This window comes from Lagenorhynchus albirostris, chromosome 1 (genome assembly GCF_949774975.1).
Source record: "Lagenorhynchus albirostris chromosome 1, mLagAlb1.1, whole genome shotgun sequence".
Classification (NCBI taxonomy): Eukaryota; Metazoa; Chordata; class Mammalia; order Artiodactyla; family Delphinidae; genus Lagenorhynchus; species Lagenorhynchus albirostris.
The window spans coordinates 114,791,816-114,813,706 of record NC_083095.1 but is presented as its reverse complement, the minus strand read 5'-3'; the positions used below and the strand labels follow the sequence as shown (position 1 = coordinate 114,813,706).

Here is a 21,891-nt window from a genome sequence, read left to right as displayed (position 1 = left end):
TCCACCACACAAGACAAATAATGAGTCTTTGGGATGAGGCTTTGAGAGAGCTCTAGCTGTGTTATATTTCTTTTGGTGGCCACCCAAACTAGGAATACAGGCTGTTACTTTTCAAGGCTACTGCTGAAGAATGGGGTATTTTATGGAGAAGTGAATCTTAATGGTCCTTACTCTGCAATGTTCATTGATGTTTCACCAAAACTATAAAATTGAAATTCATAAATGTTAAAGGACCAGAAATGGTATATGCAGTTCTGAGTGCCACACTTCATTGAAGTTAACTGAAATGATACAGCAAATGGAATAGCCGTTTCAAACATAAATAAAATTTTTCAGCCTAGAAGATGAAGAAGACCTCTATACTTTCTTTAAAAGTCTACAATCATAAACTATGAAAGACTCATTCTAAATTATATTTAATATTAAGCATTGCTACAGAATAAAGTTCAACACCTTTATTTTTCAGAGGAAGGCAGAATTATATGGTAGAGAAAGATTAGACTTTGGAGCTAGCCACATCAAAGTTTGAGACTAATTTAAAGTGTACTGGGGTTTGTAGCCATAGGCAGGTCCTTAATCTTTAGTGTCAGTTGCTTTCTATCCCTTTGTGAAATGTAAAGATACTATACTGTTTTTATTAAGGTTTAATTAAAACCATATATATATAATGTTTGTCACAATGCCTAGAGCATAGTAAGCCCTCAATATGTGGCAGCAGTTGTTACTCAAACTCTTCCACAACCCAACATTTTGGCCTACCTGGTGTAATCCTTATTTTGTATAAACTTCTTCCCCCTCCTCCTTTTTCCTCACCATTCATCCTACACCTTAGCTCTTTTGAACTTACTGAGATTTCAGAAGCACACCCTCCTCTTCTCAGTTTTTGTTCACACTCCTCTACACGAATCACCCCCTCCCACACTAACACCCATATGATTAAATCTGCTTGTTTTTTAAGGCCCAGTTTAAATCCACTTTCTCCATATACGATTATATTCTCAATGACCTAAGTTAAAATTACTCTCTACTCTTTGATCCCATTACCCCTTTTTTGTATCTCTCTTACCATTTATTTACAGTGTTTTATGTAACTTTCTTTGAGGTGTAACATACACATAGAAAAGTACACACCTTGTAAGTGTACAACTTAATAAATGTTCACGCAGTGAGTATGCATGTATTACTAGCTTCCAGATCAAGAAACTGAGCATCGCCATTATCCCAGAGGCCCCTTGTTTCCTCTTCCAGTCACTACCCTTCCCACCACCTCCACCCCACCCTTGCCAAGAGCGACTGCTCTCCTGGCTTCTAAACACCGTGGATTAGCTTTGCTTGTTTTAGAACATTATATGAATGAAATTATACAATGATCAACATTTTGTTTGTAAGATTCAAGCATTTTGCTTTCTGTAGTTTTGGTTCATTCGTTCTAATTGCTGTTTAGTATTCTGTTTATGAATATATACCACAATTTCTTTTTCCATTCTACTGTGTATGGACATTAGGTTTTTTTCCCATTTGGGTTTTAATTTGCATTTCCTTGATGACTAAATAAAGTTGACTGATTTTTTAATATTTTTTTTGGCCGGTCGGATATCCTTTTTCATGAAGGACCTATTTAAGTCTTTATTTTTCTCTCCTGTATAATCTTTAAAGGCAGGTAAATATATCACACCCATCATTAACTGCTGACATAGTTTCTAGAAGAATGCCATGCTGTATACATCATAGCTTTATATATTTATTGATTGGAAACTTTATGCAGCAGATTAAATTGGGAACTGATCGATGTTCTTCAGAAGGAAGATGTTGCACTGCCACCAGTTAACAAATATATATTGAATACCCATTGTATAAAACTCTGCTTGGCCCATTGGTGATAGAAGAACCATTCACTAATGAACTTGCAAGTCATCTCTACTTCTCTATTCTTTTGTTTCTTCATCTATAACATGGTGTGAATACACAAGATGATGTTGGAGTTTGTTGGGGGTTTTTAAATGTAGACAACCTTGTTCCTGTCTGAACTTATCATTTTACTAAAATTATTTCAGAAATGTTTGAAACTATTGAAGAAAAATTGTAGTAAAATTGGATTTGAGTGGAAACTCAAAGAACAGAAATGGTTGATCAGGAAATAATTGACTCAAGGCCCACTGCTTCAGTATTTTTGTTCATTCTTAATCTGTATGCAGAAACTACATTCATATAATCTGAACATTTTATGTGAGGTTAATTTAAAACAAAGAAAAACTGAGACAATCTAGAAATGAAAGTAAGCATACCAGTATAGTTTGCACTATATACAGAGATATTTTTTTAATTAAAAAAAAAACTACAATCCAAATTGAGCAAAAGGATAATTGTTTTAAATGGCTCTTTTATAAGCAATAGTGAGAAATCAAGTCTTTTTTAAGAAATAATAAAAGCAGAAATATTTACTTTTTATTATTAAAAAATTGACACAAATTCCTTTTTAAAGTATTGAGGATTTATCAGTGACTACACCTGAGGTTTATATTCTTTTATTAGTAATTTTTAAACTTTGCAATAAGATCCTTGACATACCAATCATGATTCATCATGGCTGAGTCTTTTTCATGGGATTGTTACCTAAAATCATTTCAGCTAATAATCTCATGAAAAAGGAAAGGCAAGTTGGAAGAAAAGACCTGGTTACTAAGGTCATACATGATCATTATGATCATTTGTTTATATATACATGGTAGTTTAATTATTTATTTTTATTTTTTAATAGATCTTTATTGGAGTATAATTGTTTCAGAATACTGTGTTGGTTTCTGTTGCACAACAGAGCAAATCAGCCATATGCATAACACATGTCCCCATATCCCTGCCCTCTTGAGCCTCCCTCCCATCCTCCCTATCCCACCCCTCTAGGTCATCACGAAGCACTGAGCCTATCTCCCTGTGCTATGCTGCTGCTTCCCACCAGCCAACTGTTTTACATTCGGTAGTGTATATATGTTGATGCTACTCTCACTTCGTCCCAGCTTCCCCCTCCCACCCCATGTCCTCAAGTCCATTCTCTGTGTCTACCTCTTTACTCCTGCCCTGCAACTAGGTTCATCAGTACCTTTTTTTTTTTTTTGGATTCCATATATATGCGTTAGCATACGGTATTTGATATTTGTTTTTCTCTTTCTGACTTACTTCACTCTGTATAACAGACTCTGAGTCCATCCACCTCACTACAAATAACTCAATTTTGTTTCTTTTTATGGCTGAGTAATATTCCATTGTATATATGTGCCACATCTTCTTTATCTATTCATCTGTCAATAGACATTTAGGTTGGTTCCATGTCCTGGCTATTGTAAATGGTGCTGCAGTGAACATTGTGGTACGTGTCTCTTTTTGAATTATAGTTTTTTCAGGGTATATGCCCAGTACTGGGATTGCTGGGTCATATGGTAGTTCTATTTTTAGATTTTTTAAGGAACTGCTATACTGTTTTCCATAGTGGTTGTATCAATTTACATTACCACCAAAAGTGGAGGAAGGTTCACTTTTCACCACACCCTTTCCAGCATTTATTGTTTCTAGATATTTTGATTCTGACCAGCGTGAGGTGTTACCTCATTGTAGTTTTGATTTGCATTTCTCTAATAATTGGTGATGTTGAGCATCTTTTCATGTGCCTCTTGGACATCTGTATGTCATCCTTGGTGAAATGTCTGTTTAAGTCTTCCACCCATTTTTTAACTGGATTGGTTTTTTTTTTTGATACTGAGCTCCATGAGGTTTTTGTATATTTTGGAGATTAATCCTTTCTCTGTTGTTTCATTTGCAAATATTTTCTCCCATTCTGAGGGTTGTCTTTTTGCCTTGTTTATAGTTTCCTTTGCTGTGCAAAAGCTTTTAAGTTTAATTAAGTCCCATTTGTTTATTTTTGTTTTTATTTCCGTTACTCTAGGAGGTAGGTCAAAAAAGATCTTGCGGGCTTCCCTGGTGGCGCAGTGGTTGAGGGTCCGCCTGCTGACGCAGGGGACGTGGGTTCGTGTCCCGGTCCGGGAGGATCCCACGTGCCGCGGAGCGGCTGGGCCCGTGAGCCATGGCCGCTGGGCCTGCGCGTCCAGAGCCTGTGCTCCGCAACGGGAGAGGCCACAAACAGTGAGAAGCCCACGTACTGAGGAAAAAAAAAAAAAATCTTGCTGTGGTTTATGTCCAAGAGTGTTTTTCCTATGCCTCCCTCAAAGAGTTTTATAGTGTCTGGTCTTACATTTAAGTCTTTAATCCATTTGGAGTTTATTTTTGGTGTATGGTGTTAGGGAGTGTTCTAATTTCATTCTTTTAAACATAGCCGTCCAGTTTTCCCAGCGCACTTATTGAAGAGGCTGCCTTTTCTCCATTGTATGTTCTTGACTCCTTTGTCGTAAATTAGTTGCCCATATGTCCGTGGGTTTATCTCTGGGCATCTATCCTGTACTATTGATCTATCTTTCTGTTTTTGTGCCAGTACCATACTGTCTTGATTACTGTAGCTTTGTGGTATCGTTCAAAGTCAGGGAGCCTGATTCCTCCAACTCCGTTTTTCATTCTCAAGATTGCTTTGGCTATTCAGGGTCTTTTGTATTTCCATATGGATTGTAAAATTTTTTTGTTCTAATTCTGTGAAGAATGCCATTGGTAGCTTGATAGGGATTGCATTGAATCTGTAGGTTACTTTGGGTAGTGTAGTCATTTTCAGTGTTGATTCTTCCAATCCAAGAACATGGTATATTTCTCCATCTGTTTATGTCATCTTGGATTTCTTTCATCAGTGTTTTATAGTTTTCTGTGGACAAGTCTTTCACCTCCTTAGGCAGGTTTATTCCTAGGTATTTTATTCTTTTTATTGCAATGGTAAATGGGAGTTTTCCTTAATTTCTCTTTCTGCTTTTTCATTGTTGGTGTATAGGAATGCCAGAGATTTCTGTGCATTAATTTTGTATCCTGCAACCTTACCAAATTCATTGATTAGCTCTAGTAGATTTCTGGTGGCATCTTTAGGATTTTCCATGTATAGTATCATGTGATCAACAAACAGTGACAGTTTTACCTCTTATTTTCCAACTTGTATTCCTTTTATTTCCTTTTCTTCTCTGATTGCTGTGGCTAGGACTTCCAAAACTATGTTGAATAATAGTGGCAAGAGTGGACGTCTTTGTCTTGTTCCTGATCTTAGTGGAAATGCTTTCAGTTTTTCACCATTGAGTATGATGCTTGCTGTGGGTTTGTCATATATGGCTTTTATTATGTGGAGGTAGGTTCCCTCTATGCCTATTTTCTGGAGAGTTTTTATCATAAATGGGTGTTGAATTGTGTCAAAAGCTTTTTCTGCATGTATTGAGATGATCATATGGGGTTTTTTCCTAATTTGTTAATATGGTGTATCACACTGATTGATTTGCGTATACTGAAGAATCCTTGCATCCCTGGAATAAGTCTCACTTGATCATGGTGTATGATCCTTTTAACGTGCTGTTGGGTTCTGTTTGCTAGTATTTTGTTCAGATTTTTGCATCTATGTTCATCAGTGATATTGCTCTGTAATTTTCTTTTTTTGTGATATCTTTTTCTGGTTTTGGTATCAGGGTGATGGCTTCGTAGAATGAATTTGGGAGTGTTTCTCCCACTGCAATTTTTTGGAAGAGTTTGAGAAGGATTGGTGTTAGCTCTTCTCTAAATGTTTGATAGAATTTGCCTGTGAAGCCATCAGGTCCTGGACTTTTGTTTGTTGGAAGATTTTTAATTACATTTTCAATTTCATTACTTGTGATATGTCTGTTTATATTTTCTAATTCTTCCTGGTTCAATCTGGAAGATTGTACCTTTCCAAGAATTCTTCCGTTTCTTCATGGTTGTCCATTTTATTGGCATATAGTTGTTTGTAGTAGTGTCTTATAATCCTTTGTATTTCTGCAGTGTCAGTGGTGATTTCTCCATTTTCATTTCTAATTTTATTGATTTGCATCCTCTCCCTTTTTTTCTTGATGACTTTGGCTAAGGGTTTATCAATTTTATCTTCTCAAAGAACCAGCTTTTAGTTTTATTGAACTTTGCTATTGTTTTCTCCGTTTCTATTGAATTTATTTCTGCTCTATATGATTTCTTTCCTTCTACTGATTTTGGGTTTTCTTTGTTCTTCTTTCTCTAGTTGTTTTAAGTGTAGGCTTAGATTGTTTATTTGAGATTTTTCTTGTTTCTTGAGGTGAGATTGAATTGCTATAAGCTTCCCTATTAGAACTGCTTTTGCTGCGTCCCATAGGTTTTGTGTTGTCCTGTTTTTATTGTCATTTGTTTTTATGTATTTTTTTATTTCTTCTTTGATTTCTTCAGTGATCTCTTGGTTATTTAGTAGCACACCGTTTAGCCTCCATGTATTTGTGTATTTTACAATTTTTTTCCTGTAATTGATTTCCAATCTCATAGCGTTATGGTCAGAAAAGATGCTTGATATGATTTCAATTTTCTTTCATTTTCCGAGGCTTGATTTGTCACCCAAGATGTGATCTATCCTGGAGAATGTTCCATGTGCACTTGAGAAGAAAGTGTAATCTGCTGTTTTTGGATGGACTGTCCTATAAATATCAATTAAATCTATCTGGTCTATTGTGTCATTTAAAGCTCCTGTTTCCTTATTAATTTTCTGTTTGGATGGTTGTCCATTGGTGTAAGTGAGGAGTTAAAGTCCCCCACTATTACTGTGTTACTGTCGATTTCCTCTTTTATAACTCTTAGCAGTTGCCTTATGTATTGAGGTGCTCCTATGTTGGGTGCATATATATTTATAGTTGTTATATCTTCTTGGATTGATCCCTTGATCATTACGTAGTGTCCTTCCTTGTCTCTTATAACTATCTTTATTTTAAAAGTCTATTTTATCTGATATGAATATTGCTACTCCAGCTTTCTTTTTTTTTTTTTTTTTTTTTGCGGTACGTGGGCCTCTCACTGTTGTGGCCTCTCCCGCTGCGGAGCACAGGCTCCGGACGCACAGGCTCGGCGGCCACAGCTCACGGGCCCCGCCGCTCCGCGGCATGTGGGATCTTCCCGGACCGGGGCACGAACCCATGTCCCCTGCATCGGCAGGCAGACTCTCAACCACCGCGCCACCAGGGAAGCCCTCCAGCTTTCTTTTGATTTCCATTTGCATGGAATATCTTTTTCCATCCCCTCATTTTCAGTCTGTATGTGTCCCTAGGTCTGAAGTGGGTCTCTTGTAGACAACATATATATGGGTCTTTTTTTTGTATCCATTCAGCCAGTCTGTCTCTTTTGGTTGGGGCATTTAATCCATTTACATTCAAGGTTGTTATCGATATGTGTGCTCCTATGACCATTTTCTTAATTGTTTTGGGTTTGTTTTTGTGGGTCTCTTTCTTCTCTTGTGTTTCCTGCCTAGAGAAGTTTCTTTAGCATTTGTTTTAAAGCTGGTTTGGTGGTGCTCATTTCTCTTAGCTTTTGCTTGTCTGAAAAGCTTTTGACTTCATCGAATCTGAATGAGATCCTTGCTGGGTAGAGTAATCTTGGTTGTAGGTTTTTCTCTTTCATCACTTTAAGTATATCCTGCCACTCCCTTCTGGCCTGCAGAGTTTCCACTGAAAAATCAGCTGATAACCTCATGGGGATTCCTTTGTGTGTTACTTTTTGTTTTTCCCTTGCTGGTTTTAATATCTTTTCTTTGAATTTAATCTTTGTTAGTTTGATTAATATGTACCTTGGTGTGTTTTGCCTAGGGTTTATCCTGTATGGGACTCTCTGTACTTCCTGGACTTGGGTGACTATTTCCTTTCCCATGTTAGGGAAGTTTTTAGCTATAATATCTTCAAATATTTTCTCACACCCTTTTTCTCTTCTTTTTCTGGGAATCCTATAATTCAAATGTTGTTGCGTTTAGTGTTGTCCCAGAGGTCTCTGAGATTGTCTTCCATTCTTTTCATTCTTTTTTCTTTAATCTTCTCCTTGGCAGTTATTTCCACCATTTTGTCTTCCTGCTCCCATATTCGTTCTTCTGCCTCAGTTATTCTGTTATTGATGCCTTTAGTGTGTTTTTCATTTCAGTATTGTGTTGTTCATCTCTGTTTGCTTGGTCTTTAGTTCTTCTAGATCTTTGTTAAACATTTCTTGTATTTTCTCAGTTTGTACCTCCCTTCTCTTTCTGAGAGTCTGGATCATCTTTACTGTCGTTACTCTGAATTCTTTTTCAGGTAGAGTGCCTATTTCCTCTTCATTCATTTGGTCTTGTAGGTTTTTACCTTGCTCCTTCAACTGTGACATATTGTTTTGCCGTCTCTTTTTCTTTTTTCTTTGTTTTTTTTGATGGGTGGGATTGTGTTTCTGTTTTACTGGTTGTTTGGCCTGAGGCTTCCAACACTGGGGGTTGTCGGCTGTTGGGTAGAGCTGGGTCTTGGTGCTGAGATGAGGAACTTTGTGAGACCTCATTCTGATGAATATTCCCTGGGGTCTGAGGTTCTCTGTTAGTCCAGTAGTTCGGACTTGGAGCTCCCACCGCAGGAGCTTCGGCCTGACCTCTGGCTCGTGAACCAAGATCCCGCAAGCTGCGTGGGATGGCAAACAAAACAAAACAAAACAAAAAAGCAATTACAAAGTAAAAAATAAAATTAGACTAGGAAAGTAACAGATATGTTAGAAAGAACTTAAAAATAAAAATATAGATGAATAAACAACCAGAAGGTACATCAGTACCACAATAGTAAGAAAGGGGATGGGGGAAAAGAAAAAAAGTTGTTGGGGGGAGGCCTTGGCTGTGGAGGGGGGGGCTGAAACAAGGGTGAGGTTTGGGTTGTGGGCAGGGCCTATGCTTAGGACCCACAGGGCTGGAAAAGGCCCTGGGGTCTGTGGGGGTTGGAGCTTAGTTAAGCTCAAGGAACAGAAGGGGCCCAGACATGCCCCCACCCCTGGTCTCAGAGGGCAGAGGACCTCACCTGGGATCCCAGCAGGCTTCCTGGGCTCGAGTGGGCGGGGTAAACGCCCTCCTCTCCTCTCCTGCTCCTCCGGTCTGGGAGGGCCTCTCCCGCCTGTCTTTCCTGATCTCTCCTATGCCCCGAGAACCAACGTGGCAGCGGGGACAGGGGGGCCTCAGAGGACAGGGGACTGGCCTGGGAGCTCAGCAGGCTCCCAGGCCCGAGTAGGTGGGGCAGTCGCCCTCCACTTCTCTCCCGTTCCTCCTGGAGGGCCCCTCCTGCCTGCCTCTCCTGATTTCCCCAGGCTCCCTCCTATGCCTCCAGGACCCATGGCACCTGGATGGGGCTTTGGAGTCGGGTACCGGCTTGGGAGCTCAACAGGCTCCCCGGCCCAAGTGGGCCAGGCAGTCACCCTCCGCTTCTCTCCCGCTCTTCCTGCAGAGTCCCTCCTGCCTGCCTCTCTTGATCTCCCTGGTCTCAAGGGTGCCGATCCTGTCTGGCCTCCACTGCCCTCCCCCCTCAGTCCCCCCATGTCCTACTGGTTCACTTGAGGGTTCCTCCTATCTCCTTGGGCATCAGTGTTCCCCACCAGCAGCCAGCAGGTGTCCTAGTTGTCGGGAGATGCTCTAATTCTTCTTTAAATTAATTATGTTGACTTCAAAGTAATCTTTTAAGTATATTGTTTATTATGTAGTTACCACAAAAATAAGATTTACCACGTGAATTTCAAAGGTGATGTTTGATCTTAGTCTAAGCTCGGCTTAATAGTACTATTAACAGCTCTTAATTTCTCTCCAGGGCCTAGACTAGAAGACACCATAACTAACCAACAGACTTATGCAGTGCTTTTCCAGCTGTGCTATTCCCTGGGACACCAAACCTTCATTTACTTTACACTGTGTACTTCTGCAGTGTTCTCTGAGTGTTCCTGTCAAATGCCAGACTCTGGTGGACTTTAGCCATGCCTCAGACTCAGCTGTGTATTATTGTTCTGTCCAGAACCTGGAACAATAGAAAAATCAAATCTCTTTATGATCAAGGTCAGGCCCCTTCAAAGAGTTTTCTCTCCAGAAACTCTATCTAACTGTACCTTAAAATTATTGGAGGATTTCAACAACTGTTATACTTTCAAAGGCTCAGGCTAATTAGACGTTTGACCGTATTACTTTTACCTCATTTATGTATTACCTAGCGAATGTATTATTTGCTTAATACTTGTAAGGGAATATAATTCTATCATGTCTTTGGGACCTTTCTAAATTCCACCTCATTTATGTATTACCTAGCGAATGTATTATTTGCTTAATACTTGTAAGGGAATATAATTCTATCATGTCTTTGGGACCTTTCTAAATTCCATCTTTTATTTTATTGTCATCTGTAATACATGAATGTTAATAATACTATAGGTCTTGGTAAGAAAAAGACTCCTAATAGAAATTAATAAGTTCTTCTCTTTAGAAGTATTAGAAAAACTTTCAGTGATATAATTTTGGTTGCTTTCCAAGCCATTCAGTTTGCTTACACTCACTGATTAGTAACAAAATCTTCTCACGTATAAAATGAGTGGATTAGGCTAGATGAGCAAATTCTTTCCAGATTCACCTCTCTATGCAAGTGTCTCATTTATAAAATGTGTATAATAAAAAATACTTGGGGAGAACAGTTCAAGATCTTGATGCAGGAAGCTCTTGAACTCATCTCCTCCCATGGACACATTGAGTCTCCAGCTACATATGGAAAATTTCCTCTTTAAAAAAAACGAAAGGCTGGCCGAGTGACGACTACACATCAGACAAACAAGAAGAAAGCCACATGAAGCAGGTAGGGGAGGCTCAGACACAATCTTGCCATAAACCCCACCAGTGACACAGCAACCTCCAATCAAGAGGGAACTCAAAACCCGGAGCTTCTCATTAGGAGCAAAGGGTTCACACTCCACATTGCACACCCGAAGTTTTAAGACCTGCACCTGAGAGATGAACCCTCAAAAAAACATATAATTTTGAAAACCAGTGGGGCTCACAGCCCGAGAACCACAAGACTATAAGGTTCTGAGACATGGCTATTGGAGGGCCCACACACTCGGACCTACCTGCCCCAGGGCCCAGCTCAGAGTCAGCCTGTCTTGCCCAGACATAAGGGAAGGAGGATCACCTACTTATATTAAAGCATCAGCCTGAGGGGTAGGCATCCGATTGAAGTCACATCTAGGAGACAGCTGGAGCACTGTCCAGGGACAGAGACTTGCAGGTGCTATCTTTGCAGTCTCTCTTTGCTGTGCTCCAGAATATCAGTATCTCCCAGAAGGGAGCTACTACATGTATCTGGTGCCCTGATTTTTGCAGTTTCCGCCCAGGAGACACGTCTTAATTGCCTTGCTTTGGAGGCCAGGGGAGCTTGTGTTCCCGGTCCAATGGAACTGTAACACACAGTCACCCAGAAAGGAGATCTTACACCCTTGTCTGGCACCCTGATTTTTGTGGCTGCTGCCAGAGGATACCTCTACATAGCATGGCACCGGTGCCAGTGGGGCTTACAGTAAAGGGTCCCACAGGACTGTAACCAACAGAGAAAGAGTTCTTCAACAGCTACCACCTCTAGGCACAGCAGCAGTCACAGGCCCAAGAGCTCGGTTTTTCTGTGGAGACCTGTTACCCAGCTGTCACGGCTGCAGCCTGAGGGGCAGGCTTCTACTTAACCGTGTATCTAGCAGCTGACTGTAATCCTTTTCGGAGACCTCAGAGGGCCGGTGCTATGTTTGTGCTCTCCCTCTGCCACACGCCTGAATGCCAGTGTGCCCCCAGGGGGAGCTTTCCATTCATCTGGCAGCCTGGTTTTTGTAGCCACTGCCCAGGGGATGCCCCTAAATCAACTGGCTCTGGTAGCCGGGGGGGGGCTTGCATTCCTGGGTCATTCCAGAGTAATGTGGCAGTTGGAAAGACAGTTCTTGGCCAAGTACCACCTCCAAGGCACTGCACAGACAGCAGACTGGGACACCCCCTCCCATCCCCAGTTTTTCTGTGAAGGAAGCCTCTTTGCTTTCCTCGAGCTTTGGCCTAAGGGGTAGGCTTCAGGTTTGGCATATGTCTAGTGGCCTACAGAGCTACTCTCAAGGAATAGATGTAGTCTTGCCTCTTTCCCTCTGCCTTGCTCCAGCTCACCAGTATCTCATACACTTGTCAGGAGCCCTGATTTTTGCAACTGCCCAAGTGACACCTCCAGATTGCTTGGCTCTGGTGGCAAGCAGGGTTTATGCTGTAGTCATACTGGACTATATATACTTGCATACTTTTAAAAGCTGCTGCCTGAGGGTCCAACTTCCAGTCAGCCTGATTTTAGGTGCTGAGATCCTCCCTTCTGGGACCTTGATAGGTCTTGGTACATACCTAACTACTGGGAGCTATTAAAGATATAATAAGCTGCTTGGACAAGCACAAAAGTTTAAGGGACAACCAAGACCTAGGACAGAGTTGAACAACAAGTTTCATCTCCTACTTCCTTCAAGACTGGAAGGGGTGGTAGTTTCATCTACTGCATAGAAACCAACACAGAGTTAAGCAAAATGAAGAAACAAAGGAATATGTTCCAGGGACTTCCCTGGTGGTGCAGTGGTTAAGAATCTGCCTGCCAGTGCAGGGGACATGGGTTCGAGCCCTGGTCCATGAAGATCCCATATGCTGCTTAGCAACTAAGCCCGTGCACCACAACTATTGAGCCTGCGCTCTAGAGCCTGCAAGTCACAACTACTGAGCCTGAGAGCCACAACTACTGAAACCCGTGCGCCTAGAGCCCATGCTCCACAAGAGAAGCCACCACAATGAGAAACCCGTGCACCACAACAAAGAGTAGCCCCCGCTTGCCGCAACTAGAGAAAGCCCACGCACAGCAACGAAGACCCAATGCAGCCAAAAATAAATAAATAAATAAATTTAAAATATATATATATAAGTGTTCCAAATGAAAGAACAAGGTAAAACCTCAGCAAAAATTCTTAATAAAATGGAGATAAGACACATTATAATTAAAATGTCAGAAGTTAAAGACATGGAGAGAATCTTAAAACAACTAGTTATGTACAAGCAGACCCTCATAAGATTACCTGCAGATTGGTCAGCAGAAACTTTACAAGCCTTTGGGATTGGCACAATATATTCAAAATGCTGAAAGGAAAAAAATCTCCATCTGTGATCAAGAATACTCTATCCAGCAAAGTTATCATTCAGAATTGAAGGAGAGATAAAGAGATTTTAAACCAAGCAAAAGCTAAAGGAGTTTATCACCCATGAACCAGCCTTACAAGAAATGTTAAAGGGACTTCTATAAGCTCTAAAGAAAGGGTACTAACTAGTAACAAGAAAACATATGAAAGAATAAGTGTCACTGAGAAAGTAAATATATAGTAAATGTAATGGGTTAGTTATAAAGCTAGTATGAAGATAAAAAAACAAGTAGTAAAACTATGATTATAATAACTAATGGATACAGAAGATTAAAAGATATAAAATGTGACATAAAACATTGGAGGGCAGAGTAAAAACGTTGAACTTCAGAATGTAATCAAATTTAAGGTGTTAACCACCTGAAGTAGACTGTTAAAAGTTTTTATATGTAAGCCTTATGGTAACCATAAGGCAAAAACCTATAGTAAATTCACAAAAGATAGAGAGAAACCAGTACAAGCATATCACTAAAGAAGGTCATCAGACTACAAAGAAAGAGAGCAAGAGCAAGAGAGGAACCACAAAAACTTCCAGAAAACAAATAAGATGGCAATAAGTACATACCTGTCAATAATTACTTTAAATGTAAATTTACTAACTCCTTCAATCAAAAGACAGAGTGGCTGAATAGATAAAAAACAAAGCCCATCTATATGCTACCTACAGGAGACTTGCTTTAGATATAAGGACACACAGAGACTTGAAAGTGAAGGGATAGAAAAAGATATTCCATGAAAACAGAAACCAAAATAAGCTGGGGTAGCTATACTTTTATCAAAATTGACTTTCAAACAAAGGCTATATAATAAGAGACAAAGAAGACATTATATTATATTGGGCCAACCCAACAAGAAGATAAAACATTTATAAAATATTTTTTTATCCAACTTAGGAGGACCTAAGTATGTAAAGCATATATTAACAAACTTGAAGTGAGAAACAGACACCAGTACAGCAATAGTAGCGGACTCTAATGCCCCCTTTACCTCAGTGGATAGATCATCCAGACAGAAAATCAATAAGGAAACATCATCCTTAAAAGACACAGGAGGGGCTTCCCTGGTGGCGCAGTGGTTGAGGGTCCGCCTGCCGATGCAGGGGACACGGATTTGTGCCCCAGTCCAGGAAGATCCCACATGCCACAGAGCGGCTGGGCCCATGAGCCATGGCCGCTGACCCTGCGCGTCCGGAGCCTGTGCTCCGCAACGGGAGAGGCCGCAACAGTGAGAGGCCTGCATATTGCAAAAAAAAAAAAAAAAAACACAGTAGACCAGATATACTTAACAGATATATAAAAGACATTCCATCCAAAAACGAGAATACATTCTTTTCAAGTACAGATGGAACGTTCTCCAGGATAGATCATATGTTAAGCCACAAGACAAAGTCTTAATAAATGTAAGAGAATTGACATCATGTCAAGCATCTCTTCCAACCCCAGCGGTATGAATTTGAAATCAATTACATGAAGAAAAGTGTAAAGTTCACAAATATGTGGAACTTAAACAACATGCTACTTGAACAACCAATGAGTCAAAGAAGAAATCGAAAGAGAAATAAAAAAATACTTTGAGACTAATGAAAATGGGAATATAACAAAGTTTATGGAATACAGTAAAAGCAGTTCTAAGAGGAAAGTTAATGGCAATAAATGCCTACCTTAAGAAACAAGAAAAGTCTCAAATAAACAACCTTACTTTTCACCTCACTAGATAAAGAAGAATAAAGCCTAAAGTTACTAGAAGGAAAGGAATAACAAAGGTTAGAGCAGAAATAAATGAAAGAGACAATAGAAAATATCAATGAAAATAAGAGCTGGTTCTCTGAAAAGATAAACAATACTGAAAAACCGTAAGCTAGACTCACCAAGAAAAAAAGAGAGGACTCAAATAAATAACAACAGAAGTGAAGAGAAGATGGTACAACTGATAGCACAGAATACAAAGGATCATACGAGACTACTTTGAACAGTTATATGCCAACATATTGAACAACCTAGAAGAAATGGATAAACTCCTAGAAACATACAACCTACCAAGACTGAATCATGAAGAAATAGAAAATCTGACCCAACTGATTACTAGTAAGGAGACAGAATCACTAATCAAAAACCTGCCAACAAACAAAAGTCCAGGACCAGGCAGGTTCACTGGTGAATTCCACCAAACATTCAAAGAAGAATTACTACCTATCCTTCTCAAACTCTTCCAAAAAATAGAAGGGGTGGAAACTCTTCCAAACTCATTTTGTGAGGCCAGCATTACCCTGATCCCCAAACCGGACAAGGATGCCACAAAAAAAGAAAATTACAGGCCAGTATTCCTGATGAATACAGGTGTAAAAAATATTAGCAAACAATTCAACAATACATTGAAAGGATCATACGCCATGATCAAGTGGGATTTATTCTAGAGATGCAAGGCTGGCTCAACATTCACAAATCAGTCAATGTGATTCAACACATTAACAAAATGAAGGATAAAAATCATATGATCGTTTCCATAGCTACAGGAAAAGCATTTGACAAAAATCAACATTCATTTATGATAACAACTCAACAAAGTGGCTATGAAGGGAATGTACCCCAACATAACAGAAGCCATATATTGTACAACAAGCCCACAGTCAACATCATACTCAAAAATTGAAAGCTTTTCCTGTAAGATTAGGAACAAGACAGGGATGCCCACTTTTGCCACTTTTATTCAGCATAGTGTTGGGAGTCTTAGCCAGAGCAATTAGGCAAGAACAAGAAATAAAAGGCATCCATATTGGAAAGGAGGGAGTAAAACTGTCACCATTTGCAGGTGATGTGACGTTATATATAGAAAACCATAAAGACTCCAACAAAAAAACTTCTAGAACGAATAAACAAATTGAGTAATGTTGCAGGATACAAAATCAATACACGAAAATCTTTTGCATTTCTACACACTAATAACAAACTATCAGAAAGCAAAATTAAGAAAACAATCCCATTTCCAACTGCATTAAAAAGGATAAAATACCTAGGATTACATTTAACCAAAGATGTTCAAGACCTGCATACTGAAAACTACAAGACATCAAGGAGAGTAGTTGAAGAAGGCACAAATAAGTAGAGAGATATTTTGTGCTCATGGATTGGGAGAATTAATAGTGTTAAAATGTCCATACTACCCAAAGCAGTCTACAGATTTAATACAATCCCTATCAAAATTCCAATAGCATTTTTCACAGAAATAGAACAAAGAATTCTAAAATTTTTATGAGACCACAAAAGACCTCAAGCGGCCAAAGCAATCTTGAGAAAGACGAACAAACGTGTAAGCATCACACTCCCTGATTTCAAGCTCTATTTCATATCTATAGTAATTAAAGCAGTATGGTATTGGCATAAAGACAAACACATAGTTGAATGGAGCAGAATAGAGAGCCCAGAAATAAACCCACACATATGTGATCAATTAATTTACAACAGAGGAGCCAAAATTAGTGGGGTAAGGACAGTCTCTCCAATAAATGGAGTTGAGAAAACTGGAGAGCCACATGCAAAAGAGTGAAACTGGAACACTATCTTATACTGTACACAAAAATCAACTCAAAATGGATTAAAGACTTGAACATAAGATCTGAAATCATAAAACTCCTAGAAGAAAACATAGGTAGCAAGCTCCTTGACATAGGTCTTGGCGATGATTTCTTTAATCTGACACCAAAAATAAAATTTTTTAAAAGCAAAGATAAAAAGTGGAACTATATCAAACCAAACAACTTCCACACAGCAAAGAAAACCATCAACCAAATAAAAAGGTAACCTACTGAATGGGAGAAAATATTTGCAAGTCATATATCTGTTAAGGGGTTAATATTCAAAGTGTATAAAAAACTCATACAACTCAATAACAGAAAAAAAAAAAGTAATTCGATTTTAAAATGGGGTAGAACATCTCAATAGACATTTCCCAAAGAAGACATAAAGATGGACAACAGGTACGTGAAAAGATGCTCAACATCACAAATCATCAGGGAAATGAAATTCAAAACCACAATGAGATATCACCTCACACCTGTCAGAATGGCTGTTATCAAAAAGAACACAAATAACAAGTGTTGGTGAGGATGTGGAGAAAATTGAACCCTCGTGCACTGTTGGTAGGAATATAAATTGGTGCAGCCACTATGAAAAACAGTATGGAGGTTCCTCAAAAAATTAAAAATACAACTACCATATGATCCAGAGTTCCACTTCTGGGTATATATCTGACAAATGAAACGCTAACTCAAAAAGATAAGCACCTTCATGTTCACTGCAGCACTGTTTACAATAGCCAAGACATGGAAACAACCTAAGTGTCCAATGATGAATGAATGGATAAAGAAATTGTGTGTATATACAGTGGAATATTATTCAGCTGTAAAAAAGAATGAAATCTTTCCATTTGCAGCAACATGGATGGACCTCAAGGGCATTATGCTAAGTGAAATAAGTCAGACAGAGAAAGACAAATACAATGTGATCTCTCTTACATGTTGAAACTAAAAATTCCTTTAAAAAAAAAGCTAACAGATATAGATAATATATTGTTTGTTGTCAAAGGATGATGGTAGAGGGTGGGAGAGATGAGTGAACTTGGTCAAGAGGTTAAAAATAAAAACTCTTGAAATCATACATTAAGTCAGAAGTATATGCCTTGAATTGTAGGAGTCCATAGGCAAATTAGAATTTTTGGTACACAAATTGAAAGCATGTTCTTATAAATAAAAGCAGTTGGACTTTATAACATTTTATACACATGCCGTTTTCTTTATTTTCTACATAATAATGTAAGGATTATCTTTTGCATCAGTCTTTTTATAGATAATAATGTGTCATTGCAATGAGACAGCTTAATTGCATTCTAGGAGCTACTGTCACCATCCTCATTACCTGGCATTTAGGCAGTATAGGTAACATATACTTTATGTATAAAGTATGTGTGAATGTTTTCATATAAATAATGTTGAGGCCATTTTTTTTAACATCTGTAAGAAAATAGGGGCTTATTTATAACGGGTTTTGAAATTTAATGTCTCAAAAGAACTATAAAAACAGCTTCACAGGAAAAAAACAAAAAAAAAACAAAAAAACAACCTGCCTCAAGGTGGTTGGGGGGATTAAATGATGTAACACATAAAAAGCAGTCCAAAACTGTCCAGGTATTGTTATGTATCCTATGACTATATTTTGCCACAAGTCTTTTATGATTTTTATTTGTATTTTTGTACCTTTAAGCAGTGTTTACCTTTAACTTAATAGTTTATTTGTAAATGGTATGAATAAACATTGAAGACTGACTTGCTACTGAGGATTTTGAGTGACATGTTCATGGCCATATTAAATATTAAGCTTAATTTCAAAGTCTGTAAAGCATACTTCTAAAAAAAGAGCAAGACCAAAGGAAAAATCTCATTTTAAGAATGGCATTAGAGTGTTAGTTATCCTGTGAACAGAACATTCTCTGTACCTTCCCCTTTTTTGAGTCTTGCATAAATATAATCTGACGCTGAGTTAGGTGTTAACTGACACCATATCTTGCTTGATCAACCTGCAGTTTAGTTATGAAGCAGGAAAACAAGGTGTAAACTATCCAAGATCTCCACATGGCCTGGAATGACCTATGGCATCTTATATAGCCCTGGTTTCAAAATTACAAATAGATAGCCTATAAATACTTAATTATATTAAACAGTGTCACTGAATGTCAGGAACTTCTCAATGGGGAAGAGGCTGTAATAAGTTATTTTTCTTTGAAAATTAGAACCACTGAAAATTGGATAGGCCAGGTCACAATATAGAGCCCTTCCTATCAGGAGAAGTGTTCAGAGGTAACCCATCATTCAGGAGGATAGCCATTTCCACACCTGGCAGGAAGTTGAACTATACAACCTTCTGAACTCATTTCCAGTTCATTAATTTCACAAAATTAAAGAAATTGATGACCTGTCTGGGTATTGTCATTGTTACTTTCAAATTGAGGCGCTCTTTATTTTCTCTTTGACATGTAAGGTGTCAAAGTATAGAGTCTTGAACGATAAGCAGTTTTATTCTTAACATTGCCTACTATATGATTCAGGAGGTATAATTTGAGTTGTTTATTATATGTCTCCAAAGTATTGGGTTGGCCAAAAAGTGCCTTCGGTTTTAAGTAAAAATAAAAGACATTTTTCATTTTCACCAAGAACTTTATGGAACAACGTATTCACCGTTTTTTCCCACTACCTTCTGCCATTTTTCAGGCAACTTCATAATTCCATCTTCCCAGAACTTTATCTTTTTGAGCAAAGAACTGTTCCAGGTGCCTTTTACAGTCTTCCAGGGAATTGAAATTTTTTCCATTAAGAGGATTTTGTAAAGACCAAAATAAATGGAAATCTGAAGGTGCAATGTCTGTTGAATATGGTGGATGAATCAGAACTTCCCAGCCAAGCTGTAATAGTTTTTGCCTGGTCATCAGAGAAACATGTGGTCTTGCATTGTCCTGATGGAAGATTCTGTGTTTTCTGTTGACTAGTTCTGGATGCTTTTCGTGGAGTGCTGCTTTCAGTTGGTCTAATTGGGAACTTGTTTGACTTAATCTTTGGTTTTCCAGAAGGAGTTCATAATAGAGGACTCCCTTCCAATACCACCATATACACAACATCACCTTCTTTGGGTGAAGACCGGCCTTTGGTGTGGTTGGTGGTGGTTCATTTCGCTTGCCCCGTGATCTGTTCTGTTTCACATTATTGTATGGTATCCACTTTTCATCGCCCGTCACAGTTTGTTTTAAAAACAGAGCGTTTTCGTTATGTTTTAGTAGAGAATCACACGTGGAAATACGGTCAAGAAGGTTTTTTTCGCTTAACTTACGTGGAACCCAAACATGAAAGCGATGAACATAACCAAGCTGGTGCAAATGATTTTCAGCGCTTGATTTGGATATTTTGAGTATGTCAGCTATCTCCCACGTGGGATAACATTGATTGTTCTCAATTAATATCTCTATTTGATCACTATCAACTTCAATTGTCTACCCAACCGTGGAACATTGTCCAACGAGAAATCTCCAGCACAGAACTTCGCAAATCACTTTTGACACCTTCAGGCAGTCACAGCACCTTCTCCATGTGCTGCACAAATCTTTTTTTGCATTTCGGTTGCGTTTTTACCTTTCTTGAAATAATGTTGCTTTTTTTCTTCCATCTTCAATATTAAAATGGCTACACAAAAATTCACCAGTTTTGATGTCTTTTTTTAAATGCACGCTGATATGACAGCTGTCACATACAATCTAACAAAATTGTTTTGAATGAAGTTAAAGACAATAAGTGCTACTAGAGCCATCTTACAGAAAAAACCAAACGAACCTTTTGGCCAACCGATACTTTATATATTTATCCACTAAAGAGTATTTTAAAGGTAAGTTCATTGTTATTCTTCCAAATAGTGAATTCCTTGCTTTTAGTGGAATAAATAAGAATCAAAAACCAGATGAAACTAGATGGTCACATTCTGAAATCACACTCAGGATTAGTTCAGTTTGACAAGCAAATTTTGCATTTGTCATCCTGATACTTAATTTTGTCAACCTTTCACCTACCCCTTCTGCCAAAATAAAGAACTTCGGTATACTAATATAATGAAAAAAATATCAAAACCTAAATCACAAAAGGAGAAGAGAATGGATATTATATCTCTCATTAGACTCATTGCTTTGATTCTCTTTATTTGGTTTCAGTTTTTTTAGGCCCCTCTGCCAGTGCTGTCATAGGAGCCAGTGGGCACTGTTTTCTTCTTTGCTTTGTTTGTTTTATGTGTTTCTTTAAGGTTTCTTGTCATTTTAAATGTGACATACTTATTAAGTCATATTTAAAGTCATTTTAAGTTGTATGTCATATTAAGGTTTAATGTGACACGTGGGCATGATATGACTCTTCAGTCTTGTTCCGAGTGCTAAGAATACAGTGATGAACCAGATAGATATGGTCACTGCCCTGGTTGAACTTACAGTCTAATGGAGGATACATAACAAATAAATTGGCTGTTACATAATTTTAAGTCAGGCGTTGAAAAGAAAGTACACACAAAAGGAATATGGTGAGGGTATGGCAGGAGAGCACTGCTTTAGATAGGGTAGTCAGTAGAGACCCTTTCAAAATCATAACAAGCAGGGACTTGAGGGGTAAGAAAATATTCCAGGTAGAGGAAACAAGTATCAAGTCCCTAAGGTGTAAAAGAGATCATTCACATTTTCTTTCTGCGCTGGTTTAAACCATAAAGATGACCAATTTAACTTGCTACTGAGATGGTTATGATTTGATGCAATTCATTTAAATTGTCAGCCCCCCAAAATAGTCACTCCTTCACTTTGTGCTTTAAACCTTGGCCCCCAGACACTTGGAGTATTAGTCCCAACTTACATATGATGTATCTGATATTTCTTATAGAGGGAGTTTTCGATACATATTAGCTCCTTTCCCTTCTCCCTACTGTGCAGCATTGTTGAGAATGCACTTGCCAGGCAACTCTTCTCCTTCCCCTCAGCCCCACCCCCAGCAGAAGTGTGTGGTATTTGGTGCTGGGATAGGGAGGGCACAATCAAGAAAAACACCAGTCTTCAGACCTACCCTGTTCTCTCTATTAAGTCTCCCAGGGGTCCCAACCTTCTCCTGAGTCTACCAATTTGACTTCTGGAATTCAGGTCACTTCAAGAATGTTGCCAGGGTATTCAGCCATC

The 21,891-nt window shown here is 38.6% G+C and overlaps 1 protein-coding gene across 2 annotated transcripts in view; it reads left to right on the top strand.

Annotated features, from left to right (window-relative positions):
- The window catches only part of RFX7 (regulatory factor X7), a 150,433-nt gene that overhangs the window by 113,883 nt on the left and 14,659 nt on the right, over positions 1–21,891 (top strand). The gene's annotated exons all lie outside the window — the stretch shown is intronic.